This window comes from Sylvia atricapilla, chromosome 5 (assembly GCF_009819655.1).
Source record: "Sylvia atricapilla isolate bSylAtr1 chromosome 5, bSylAtr1.pri, whole genome shotgun sequence".
NCBI classification, from domain to species: domain Eukaryota; kingdom Metazoa; phylum Chordata; class Aves; order Passeriformes; family Sylviidae; genus Sylvia; species Sylvia atricapilla.
In genome coordinates, this window is record NC_089144.1 from 28013791 (window position 1) to 28027157 (window position 13367).

Here is a 13367-nt window from a genome sequence, read left to right on the forward strand (position 1 = left end):
ATCAAAAGAAACTTTGTCAAAAAGCAAGCACCTTTGGTTCTTGTTTTTTTACTGTCTTTTTTTGTATTTATAGCAACAGAAATTCATACTTACACTTAGCTTGCCACAGGGAAATATTTTTGGCTTTTCTAGAAGCCATTTCTATCTTGCATAAAGAATGGTTTATGCAGGAGGTTTTGAGCAGAATTTTTGAGCAGCATTGCCTAAAGTGATTAGAGATTTCTTAATACATGGAGGGGATCTCCTGCTGTATTGTTTGGAATAGACAATATACTCTTCAAATGCAAATAGTTTATATTATTTCAATAATACTTCAATATGTTGGAAATCCTCTCAGCAATACTACAGCTAAATTAGTGGTAGAACCATAATATAAAATGAATGACTTGCTATTGAAAGTGGAGGCAGCATCTGTGTGCTGTTTGTATAGGCTCAGTTTCTGAAGAAAGATTAAATAAGGTCCTGGTCCTGCCTGATTACTTACTTGAATAAAGTTCCTGATATGTAAATTTTTCTGGAATAAGAGCTTTTGTAATTTCCCAGGCAGGGGCCATATCTGTCTCTTTCCTTTGTGATACACCTCCAGTATGAATGAACTTTTAATACCCAATTTGAATTCCTTGCGAAAGCAGTGACTTAAGCTTCACCCCTGAGTTAAAATCAGAATAAACAGGGAGCAAGCATTGCAAGAGGTTCTTGGCACACGGGCAGTTGTTCTCTTTTGCACTGTCGAGTTGACTTTTTTATAGCCTGGGTGTGCAATGAGCTCATCTGTAGAAAGGTGAGACCTTGGATCTCCACTGCTCACAGATCTAGTTGCCATTTTGCTGACCTCAGTAACTAATGGAACAGCCTGCAGACAGTAGAAGATGATGAGATGTTGCCATGATGAACCAAAGCAATTTTAAAAATCGTTAATCTCATTGTTACTTGATGGTGGCAGTGGAAGTGTGTTTTTTGATGTCTTTGGTAGTAGCAGCTCTGCTGAAGGCAGGCAGGGCTCTAGTGCTCAGCCTGGGACTGCAGGGGCTGTGCCTCTTTTGCAGGGACAGAGGAATGCTGAGTGATGTGAGGGGCTACAGTTTATCTTTAGCTATAATCTGAACTTTTTAATCGACATACAGCTGTTATTTCAGTCCAGCTCCTTACAGTTACTGATACAGTTAATATACAGACTTTTTAGTGTGTGTTCCATTCTCTGGTGTACACTCACCCTTTCAGCATCCTTTTGAGTCTGCTGGTGACAATACTTCTTAAAGACAACGGGAGGGGCAGATAAGCGAGGTTATGATGAATCAGTAGCACATTGGTGCAAGGACAAGTGGCATGTTAATGGTGGGGGTCCCTTACGGCCTTCTCATAAATCCACTAAGAGACATTTCTACATGTTTTCTAGCATGGTTGGTTTACTTGTACTCTCTTAATTGATTCCCAGTTCCACATTGTACCTTTTCTTCTGTTTACTGCTGCTAAAACTGATTTTACTTGACTCAGTCCTTTACAATATGACTTATGTTTTCTGGCTCAAGCCTTTGGCAGTTTCCTGTGTCAGTGTTGCGTTACACTTCAGGGGTTTTTCTAGGGTTGTAGATAATTCTGTGATTTTTTACTTTCCATGACACTACAGTTAATGGTGTAGTACTAAAGTTTATGAAGGAGCTTTCTCAATATTTGACCTCTGATGATTTGAAATCTTTTATGCCAGTCCATATCTGCCTAGCCTTCAGCATATGAGGTGAGTTAACATCTGAGCTTAAGGAACACTTGTGTGACTTCTAGTGCCTTCTACACAATAGTCCCAGAAAGAGCTAAGCTACATAATGGTTTTTTGCCCCAGTTTTCAAGCCTTTTTTTTTTTTTTTTTTTTTTTTTTTGTATGTGAAGGATGTGTAGGAAAGGCTGTATGTGTGGGAAGAAGAAAAAGATACTTAAAAGGATTAGGTGGAAATGCAGAGGAGGGCTTTATGGAAGGGTGGGAAATTATTGCTAACAGTTTGACAAAAGCTACTAGAAAAATGTCAGAAGTCCTTACTGTTCCAAGTCAGTACTGAAATTTTTATGCAATTTTTACCTTTAGAAATGCTTTGTCTAATGGTTCGTACCAAGATCTTTTTTTTAGTGTGACAAACTAGCATATTGATTTTTCAACTGAACCTTAATATCTCTAGGTAGGCAGCAGGTTTGTGTGTCTTTGAAACATGGAATATCTAAGCTCCTGACCTGCACAAAAAAAACAATGCATTACTTTTATTTGTGCAGGATTCTGCATATTGTATTCCCAGCCAGAAGCCATTCTTAAGTAGATCATGGAGATACAAGTATCTTTGTGCTACAAACCATGTAATTGTCTTCAAGCTTGGTAAAGTTCTTACGTTTTCTGTGTTTGTTGTCCATGGGTAATGTTTTGCATGACATACTCCCTCTATGGTGTCATCCACAATGTATTAATATATGTGACAAGTACTACAAAAGGGCTTTTCTCTGAGTGGAAGTTAATTTATAATGGCCTTTTTTTACCACTGCTGTGCACAGCCAGTGCCTGGTGCTGAACTGATGGCTTCTTTTGATTAGCAAAGTCTGAAAGTGGTGTTTTCGAGGTCACCTTATGATTGCTTTGGCATTACTGTGTTCAGCAGTAATCTCTTCACAGCTTTCCCTCTTGCTTTACAGTGTGATTAGGGCTGAAGAAGGGAAGATGTTCTAAAATTAAGTGTGTTTTTCTATAACATTTCATGTACAGAGATTCACGCAAATCACTTCATTATCTTTTACAGCTCAGTGTGAATGAGAAAAGTAGGGTAAAACTGAAAAAATTATTCTGCTTATCTTCATTATGTTATGAGCTAAAATTGTCAAATCATATTTTCATGACACCTGATGCAGTATTGTGAATACTTGTAAAATCAATACGATCTCTTTCCCAGCAAACACAGTGGCTTGATTCAGGTGCCAGTAGATAGAAATACTTTGACTGCAGTGCTGTTCCTCAGATCTGAAAGAGGAATATGGTTTGATGGCTCCTAGAGTTGTCTGTGGAAGATGCTTATTTAGGCATGAGGAGTGAATGTTGCTGGAGCATGTCCTTCCCTTGCTGTGCCCTGGTATGTGGGCAGGGGAGCTGTTGAGCTTTGGGGACTAAATTTGCTGATTATTTCATTTACCTTTTGGGTTTTTTTCCTTCTTACATTGCACAGCAGTCATAAGATTTACCTGAAATAAATGAATGTAAATCTTTTAACAACAAGTGCAAAGTTTGGTGTAAAATAAAAGGATGATAGAAAATAATACAGAGAAAGTTATAGAAAGACTAGTAGTGTTAGGAAGTTTCACTGAATATGGTAGTAAATAGTTCTCATGCCTTTGCTTTGGAAAAATACATAACTAGCCTAGAGAAATCTAATAAGAAAATGCTTAAAATGCTTGCCATTTCAGAAAACCATTCAGAACCTTGATGCTGGATTTTTTTCTGTTTTAATTTATTTTCCAACCCAGCTAGTCAATTTTGAAGCAAGCATGTAAACCTTTCTTCTATTCAGAGCTGAAGGGATGACAAAATATATTGCATTATTTTGTAGTGTGTACTCAAGAACTTGTTACTCCAAGAACTTCATACTCAAGATAAATATCTTTCTAGAAAATCAGTTTTTAGACCTGTGATCATGGAAATACATACTCATCCAGGAAGTGAATGGAGCTTTATTCACCTAGGCATGGCAAAGTGGGTCTTTTTCTGTCTGTGGCTCTGTAAGAGTAGCTAAAATTACTAAAAGTAGTTTTATCCACATATTCTCTGTTGTAGTTTACAAGGAGGTAGAAATAATAAAGTTTTATAGATGGGAAATACCCTGATATTCTGTCCATGTCAGCAGCAGCAGAGCTTGGGTGTCTTAACATGTACACTAATGATTAGAAACAGGGAGAAGGGATGAGCCTGAAAGTACAGTCGTCATCATCTTCTCCCAGCACAGTGAAAAGTAAGAGTACAAGAGAAACAGAGTAACGAGCACACCCTGACTAAGCTACCTGCAGAGTAATACTCTGGAGCCTGAGTGCCTGGATTTTTTATGGCACTCATGGAATTAGCAATTAGACTTTATATATCTAAAATAATTCCATATCTCACATACTTAAATCGTTGATTTTTGGCTATTAACACAAATTAAAAATCCTATTTATAAAATGAATGTACTACAGTTCAAAATGAGGTACAGAGATAGAAGCAAGCTGAAAACCTGTTCCTTTTATGTAGCAAACTTCTGGAACGAGTTCTTTGTATTATACAATGGTTGGGGTTGCTGTAGGTCTTTGAATGCTTGAAAATTGCAAGTAGTGCTACTGTAGTGTAGTTTCTACCTTTAATTCCCTGATCAAGATGTACAGTGGATGTTACTTCCAAACTGCTAAGAGAGGCAATTGAGATTTGGAGGTAGTTTGACAGCATCTATAGCTGTGAATCAGGAAAAAGTGGGATGAAAAAGTCATAACCAAAGTTGTGTACAATTTTTTTTTCTGGAAAGGCATGCCAAAATTTGATGGATGGAGACAAATATAAGGAGAGGTCAGAAGAGACACCACAGAGAGAAGAATTATGTGTTAGAAAAAGCAGGAGTTTGCTGATAGTATGTGTCTGAGCAGGCATCTCAGTGTAATTAATTTACTTCTGGAGAGAGTTCTAGGATCAAGTATTTTTGAGAAGGTATTATTAACTTGGAAAAGTAGCTAAATCTTCACCCAAGCCAGTTTTTAAAGGTAGCCTATGATAGCTTGTTGTGAAGTAATCAGGAAAAATAAAGCCACACAAGTGTACGCTGCTTTTAAAGTTTAATTTTAGTAGAATTTTATGAGTATGTCCTATCTTTATACAAAAAAAGTGACTAACTGGACACCCAGATATTTATGAATTCTAGAAACATCTGAGAATAAATTAATTGTATAAGAACATTAAGAAAATATGCATAACAAATTCTAACAATTGGTGACTGAAAAACTGAGGATTGAGCAAACAACTGAACCCTGTTTTTATTCAATTCCAGATACTGCCTCTGGATCTGCAGTGAAACAGAGTCTACCTTATTAGAGGTTGGTGATTTTTATTTTTTCAGCTCTTACATACAATTTAAAGTAATCTTTCTGAGAGGCTGAATCTTGGTGTCTTTGACAAGCTGTTTTGTTGAATGTTCCTGTAGGACTTGACCCAAGGGATTTGTGTAATATAAACAAATTACAGTAATTCTTCATATTCATTGTGGTTTGGGATTTTTTTGTGAAATGCCTGATTGCATTTCTGTTTCACATACTGCTTCAGTTAATTGTAACTTAACAAACAAATTAATGTAGTTCAGACTTAAGTTTTTAGTCATCCTTAGTTAACCTGCCTGACAAATAGCCCCCAAATCCCTAGTTTTACTGTTTAATTAATTCTAATAGAGTCAAATATTTTTCTGGATCTTTCATCCATTTCCAAATTACTATGACATTACTTTTTGTATATATGACAGTATGTAGATTATACCCTGTTCATTAATATGTATGTATTGTATAGTATGACATGACTGTTCAATGCTAATGAAATGGCATACATTTTAGGAATTATTTCAGTCTTTGAACCTTGATTTATCATATATTTTCTGAGAAGAGCTAACTCATCTCTTCAGCTGTTTTTATTTATGTTCTGTAAAACTGGTTTCTTCATTAACAAAGATGTAAGTGCAGCTTATTAATAGCTATTTGTGATTCCAGTTGTCTGATCAGAGTTCTGGAAGTTTGGCAATGCTTTTCTATTTAGATTATGATTATGATATCATACCTCACTGTATTAGGTCATGTCCTTACACAGCTGTACTTGGCTCTTAGTATGATTCACATACAAGTGAAGCTTCTTATCAGCCAGATCTATTGGAGCCATTAGCATTTCTCAAACTTGCAGCAAATGCACACAGTTGCAAGTAGATGTTCATAGGGCTTCTGCCCTCTGTCCTTACAAGGGCATCTTTTTTCCCCGTGGAAAAAGTATTTATGAGACAGATCTTTTGTTCTTGAAACCTGTTCTCTGTTTGAGGTGAGATCCATGAAATTCTTCACATTCCTTTTCTGTTTGAGAAAAAGTGTATCCATCCTTGTTGCACTTAGTTTTCCAAGTACATGTTATACTTTCCTTATCAACAAACCCATAAATGGCATGGCACATGCTGTTGCTCTCTTATTAAAGAACTGCTTATTTTTCTGTGTGAATGAGCTCGTGATCCCAGAAGCAGCTGGTTATACCTGATGCTTTTTGTCTTCATTCAAAATGGCCACAGTATCCTGCTGTTTCTAATTTATTTCTGTCATCAGTAAAGATGAATATTACTTTTATTCTTTACCTGGGAAAAAAAAAAAGGAAAATGAAGAACAAAGATGCTTACAGAGGTGTGGAAGGTGTAAGTACAGAAGTGTGCACTTCCCTGCAGTGGAAAATGGTATTGCTTAATCTCTGCTGGGAGAGGGCACCTGCCTGCAAGCTCATCAGGTAGCGCTGTGGTCTGTGCAGCTGCACTGAGGTCAGGTGTAATGTAATTCAGTACTTTTCCCCAGGGAAGGAAGCAGCTGGGAGTAAGCCACTTGCCTCCTGCACAGCTTCTCCTGAGCTCCTGGGATGCAGAGAGGGAGCAGGTCACATGCAAAGCATATAGCTCTGATCACCATCTTGAGACAGTGCTTGTCATGTAAAATGACAAGAGAGGCTGGGGGTAGGGCAGCACAGCTGGAATGCAACACTGCAGCCTCCCTATTATTCTCTGACCTTATGGGATTGGCCAATGTTTGTAGGATCTGCTGGTCGTTGGTATTTTGTTCAGGTCTGGGAGAGATGCTGAGCCATGCTGAGCTGCCACAGAGGAGTACCCTCTGGCAGAACTCAGCACTGAGGTCAAGGCTGCAGGATAGTGGCACAAAGTGTCTGTTGTGTGCATCTCTCAATGTCTGACTGAGTCATGATTCTGTGATAAGACCAAGCACAGTGGCTCTCATGTATTTGAAGAGAGGGTTGAGATGCAAGTCTATCATTCTTCGGGTATTCAGCAGAAGTAATGGTGATGTGTTAACTGTTGCAGAAGCTGTAGACTCTCATCTAGAAGGGCATCTTTGAGGCATGCTATGAGCTAATTAAATATTCAGACATTCAAAACTACTGCTTTTCATATATAGTTGTATTTCTGTGAAGCAGTGCAGTCTCTTTCTCATTGCAGTGCCTCTAAGCATGAAAGATTAGATCTGTCTGGTTATAAGAGTTACTTCAGACTAAATACTTGCCAACAGTCTTGTAGAATTCCTTTTGGATATTTTCAAATTACCAGAAACAGGTCCAAAAAGAATTTCCCTGGAAAGGCCTTCATAGGATAGATTCTGCTTATTATACTTGAATTTCTATAACTATGCATCTGCCTTTTATATTGGAGGCATTATTTTCAAATTACTTAAGTGTTTTGAGATGCTCTTGGTAAAGGCCTAAGCAAAATATAAAGGCCAATCTGTTTTCCACATAGTAGATTGCTGTTCAAGAGTTTGTGCCAGCCAGTACAGAGTGCAATCATGTCTTACTCCTCTCAAGAGAGATGAATTACTCAACTGCCTCGGTTTCTGGTGCTCCACATTCTCAACCTTGTGGGAGTGGTCTGCTCCTCTTGTGGAGGAAACTGGCAGAAATGTAACAGTGCAGGATTGTGGTCTTGATAAAAGATCTTCACCTGTGAGTTGTTTCGCACAAGCACCAGTTTTCCCAACAGTGCAGTTAATTGTGCTTTTGAGATTTTTGTGTTTAAAAGAAAGTCAACAGATTTTTTCAGTAGCACTGTGCACAGCAGTATCTTACAAAACTGCTGCAGATTTGCAGAAATGGAGTTATTGATTGATACACTGATACATTAGAACAGGCCAGGTAATTTATCTTGCCATTTTTCTTGTTAAGAAAATTTTGCTTAGGACTATAATTTATTTAGGTATTTGACACAGGGGGGACTGTGAAAAGATGAAGTATGTCTAGCTAAGGTTGCCTGAATCAATTGTATTTGTGTCTTCGACTAATTTTCTTGTGAAATAGGCAGAACTGTGTGCCTTCGACATTTAACTTTTTAAGAGGTTGTGTTTACTACATGCATACTTCAGTGTAGTTACTACTGCAGTTTCTTAACATGCCTGAGTACTTTTCTACCCTGCTTGGAGTTAAAATGTGACTGGCATGTTACTGAAAGGCATCTCCCAAGTGCTACTGCCACTGTCGACAAAATCCTTTGACTTTGACTAGGTAGGACAGTATGGAAGCACATATTAGCTATTGCCAAGGAGTGAGTACAATCATTGTCAAACCAGCAGAAAATATTGAGTGTCAGGCATAGATATTTACAAGTTGGGGTTGTCCAGAGAAGTCTTTGCTAGAGTGGACCACAAAAGCCAGTAACCATGGAGAAAACACAGTAACTGAAGTAACAGAGATGGTGTATACAAATTCCCAAAATAACTCACAAGCCCTTCCTTTGCAAAAGAAAATTAAACTGTATTTTGCTCAGAAGAAGCACTCTCTACATAAACAGCATAATTTATTGCAGATTAGGGGCAGAATACTTGCTGATTCTCAGAATGTTTCCTTGTTCATGTGTCAACACTCTGCACTCCCTCGGCAGAGCCGGTGGGAGGAAGATCATATGGATATTTGTCTAGCCAACCACTGGAATTGATGCTGGGGTCAAACACCACCTCCTTTTCTTGAGGAAGCATCTGTGTTAGGCACTTAGATCATGGGTGTGCTGGAATCTATTTGAATCAAGGCAAGTCATTAATGCACTTTTATATGTTGCCAGTTTTACAAAGTAATTAAGAAGTGATTCATATGGACTAAAATAGTGTGCCAAATGGCCTTGCAGGACTCTGACATCTTTGGTATGTGACTTTTCACTTTGCATCAAGAACAGTGTGTGTTTTTCATTATGAAGAGACTACTTCTGAAAAACAGCGCTTACTGGAACTTCCAATAATTATGCAAAGCAGTTGTTACTCTCTTTAAGTAACAACTTTTAAGACCCAAAAGCAATTACTAGATAGTTGTAGACCACAGAGCCTTTCCTCTATACAAACATTAATTTGAAATGTATGGGATTTTTTTTAAAGGTGTCTCAGTAAGATGCTCGATTTGTTGATACTTGCGTTATTAAAAATGCTTATTCACGTAAAAGCAACTCAAGAGATCGCAGATTAATGTTTACACTACACATTTTTTAAACAATAAGCTGTATGAATCCTACCCAGAACCACTACATATAGTATGGAATCTGTTATTGTCTGCTGGTATTTGTGGAGTATACAATTTCATCTTAGCTTTCTTTTGAATAACCAGATGGGTTAAAGTTCTTTAGGTCCTGCCTGAGGTAAGTTTGTCCACTGTGACGAAACAAAAACTTTTCATTTAAACATTAAATTAATATTTAAAATTAATATTATTAAATATTCTTTTAAGGTGTTGATTCAAGAACTAAATGCAGAATACTAGTAATGACTTCACTAATATCATGTACTGTCCTAATTATACCAAATACAAAAGCATAAATTAAATATTCATTCTAAGAACATTTATGTGTTATTATATAATCCTGCTGTTTAGCACTTCAAGAATGACTAAAACTGCATACTAGAAGTGCACCTTCAGCTGGTTTCCTGGTCCTTGCTTAGTTTGCTTGAGAGTCTTTTGTGATATAGCTCTCTATTTTAAAGATAAGATTTCATGCTTATTCTTCAGAATAATACCATATGAAAATTGAAAAAGAATAGCAGAAGCATCGTACTTTGTAACTGAGAGCTGGACAACAATCTGATCCAAACATGAATTATAAATGACTGAATAGTGCATACCTGATTTTGCAAATTGCTGAATTACATATGCTCTGCTAATCCTGCGTCATGGTAATTTAAACAGCAGTGCTGCTAGCGATTCCTTATCTCTTTTTAATGTCATCTGCATACACCTGCATGTCTATACACACATAAATTAATGCATACACACAAACAAGAGAGGTTTTAATGGAATTGCTCTCTCCTGGATGATACCTGTTTTAGTCACTCCTGTGGATGCAGGAGGATGGGATATTTGATTTTTCTCACAGAATAAGCTTCAGAGAATCTCAATAATCTCCTTTGAAGTTTTTGGTTAATACAGTGTGTATCCTGGCTACTGTTTTAACTCTTGAAAGTTTCTCCAAAACTTACCAGCATCTCCCTTGGAATGCAGAGCATTGAAAAGACCAGAACAACATAAAGATTTAAGCAATTGCTTCTGCAAATTAGATTACTATTCACTGTGATACTGCTGAAGTAACATAGAAAAAATCTTATATTAGTTGAAATAATGGTGTGGAGGAGTTGAGCTTTTGGGTGTGCATTATGTGTGGACAGGAGAGAGACCATCTGCTGTCTACTCTGTGCTGTTCTGGTGAGAAGATATGCGTGGGGAAGTGATGGGAAAGCAGTGAGTCTGTTTTGGCAGCAGGCAGGTGGGCTGTTCTCCCAGGAAATAAGCTATGGGATAGATCAAATGGATCAGAAAAGTGGCTTCCACAGCTGGAGGTGATACTGGTGTTAGCTGGATTGGCTGATGTTCTTAGTAGACTTGAGTCTGCCATTGTCAGAGTCTGTAACTGCAGAGCACTTCTGGAGAGGCGGTCCCATTTTTCATCTGAGTAGTGGCAAAGGAAATCTGCTTTGCCAGAAAAATATTGCTAGAGGGGATCTTCTCTGCAGAAACAAGAGGGATGTGGGCTGCAGGGACTTCTTGTTTTTACTAGGGATACCTTCATTTTGAAATTTAAGTTTGTTTCTAGAGCTCTGTCAAAAATAGGTAATCAAAGTATGAAATGGTGCAAGGTGATGTATGTATACTGCCGAGGTATACAAACTGATCTAGATGGCCCAAGTGCTTCCTATTTCTATTTTTTCTGTTGATATTTTTTGTTTCATTCTCCTCCTTTCCATTTTACCCCATTTTTCTTAGCTCAGTTTTCTCTTTCTGTCACTGTTTCAATCCTTTTGGAGTAATTGCTTCCAATGAAATCCAATCAATTATCTGACATTAGAAAAAAGAATTTTAGGCCACTGAACTCACACCAGCTATTACTCTCTTCACTTAGGCTTGCCTAAAGGACGCAAAGACACTTTGGGCTCTTAAACCACATCTATCCCTTACAGATTTTACAGATTCCTACCAGCTTGTTCATAACCATAGCAAAAAACTACTGAATGCAGTAATCTTATAAGCAACAAGTAGTCTTCTTCCATAAAAATCACAGGTGTGGAGTACTGAGGTTGACAAACTCACCAGCTACCATCTCTCTACCAGGTCTGCACAGGGAAAAGCAAAAATGGCCAGCACATTGCTTTATGGCTACAGACTTGATTGCATCTTGAAAGTGTTCCTTCTTCTGTTTCACAACAGAGCTTGAGGATGAAAATATTCTTCTAAATTAAAATGTTCTCCTATAGCCACAACATGCATTGGAGTTAATAAAAGATTTAAATTAAACAGTAATAGAAACTGAGAACAATACTGTATGTTTCATTTCATGGTGGTTAAGGAAAGTCAGTCTTATTTATATTTTGAATTCAAACTCAGGTGAAAGCTGTGGCTTATGATTGAAGTCTCCTCCTTGCTGAGACTGTTGAGCCCTGCTCACTGTTGTGTCTGCATGCATGTCTTAAGTACGTTCCAGTTGTGTGTGTGTGACGTTTTTTTGTGGCTGCAATATTACTTTATAAATAATTGCCATTACTGGTTTTTGCAGTGAAATTCAGTTGAGCAATACTGAACCAGCTGGTCATATTCTTGTGTGGTGAAGTCCTGGAAGAGTGAAATTTTTGGTATTGGTATTTCAGGCCTATTGTTTAGGAAGCTCAGGTATTAAATTAGGTGTTTCAGTTTCCTGAGCTGCATTAACTTGCTGTCAGTTACTTGCCTCATGATAACCAATTCTTAGAGAAATTGTCTTGAAGATCATATTTCAGGTGGGAGATGCAACCTGTGTATTTCTGATCTCTCATCCTCTCATTTTATGGAAAATGAAAAACAATCCTTCTCAAAGTGAATGATGTTTGTGTAGGCTGGGAACACGTCTGTGTGAATTTGGTGTTGGTTCTCTAAGCAGCATCTTCATCACAATCTCTGTTTTGACAGGAGGCTTTCATTTAGCTTTGTACAGTCATTTCATAAGAGACATTTGCATGTAATAGCCAAACTGCGTCTGGGAAATTGTGACAGGAGCAATCAGACTATGGATGTTTTTACAGGTGAAACAAGCAGCTGGTTGCCAGCAACACTGCTCAGCCTCACAGAGTAGGGCTGGGAAACCTGGAAATTCCTCATGAGAAGTGCAGAAACCAGGAGGTGTCAAGGGGTTTTTCATAGGCCTTCCCTGAATGGAAACCACCTGAAGAAAACAAGGTGTCTGAACTGCTCAACCCAAACCTGGACTAGTTGTTTCTCAAGGGTGTAACTAAGAAAGGAATGAACAATCATGGCAGTTGTAGGAAGGAAATACTTAAGCAACTCTGGATCTTAAAGAGCAGAGCTGTGATTGTGGTGAAAGCCAGTCCACCTTTGGGGAAGGCATGGAAAAGACAGCAGTAGGGTGAGCACAACATGAATGCTGTTTGACCTTTACTTTCAATACAGAGTAAAACTAAAGCTTCTTTATATTCATCATAACATTTAAGCCAGAAGTAGAAGCTGTCAAGACTCATGAGTGAGTAGGTGACAGAATAGCTCTTGGAGCTGCCTTGTGAACTACTCCAGCTCCTTGCTCTGCCTGGTTTAGGCACAGCCCTTTGGCTGTGTTCAGATGCACCTGTGGTACCAGCCACTGTCAGTTTGTACTCCAGCTGCTCAGCCTTGGAGGTGTGCAAGGATTGGAGTATCTCATCACCCATTTAGGTTGATTTCTGTTTTGGTGAGAACCTACAGCTGAAAAAAAAAAGTCATGAATACAATTCAGATTCTTTTGGGGACTTATTTCGCACAAGGACACATCATATATATAAATGATGGTGTGCAGGGTACATATAAAATTCAAAATAAACATTTTAGGGTGTACTTTTAATGTATATTTAACTACATTATGGCAGTCCTATGTTACATAACTCAGTAAATTTAATAAGCTAATGAAATTTTCATAGAGCTTGTGCTGCCAGCACTGCTAATGTAATGGAACTTCAATTCGGTAAGGATTGTGCAACCGCTTTCTGCCTGTCAGTCCTCTACATCAAGTTTTGAACTGCTGTACTAGTTCCCACTAATAGGAGGGAGGCCTTCTGGAAACCTTGAAGAGAATTAAGTTCTTTATAAGTTTCACAGT

The 13367-nt window shown here is 38.0% G+C and overlaps 1 protein-coding gene across 1 annotated transcript in view; it reads left to right on the forward strand.

Annotated features, from left to right (window-relative positions):
* The first annotated feature begins 5030 nt into the window (after nucleotides 1-5030).
* Nucleotides 5031-13367, forward strand: part of CNTN1 (contactin 1) — a 151575-nt gene continuing 143238 nt past the window's right edge. Inside the window, exon 1 of the mRNA XM_066319035.1 lies at nucleotides 5031-5079. The gene's annotated coding sequence lies outside the window, so the exon portion shown is untranslated. The remainder of the gene's footprint in view (nucleotides 5080-13367) is intronic.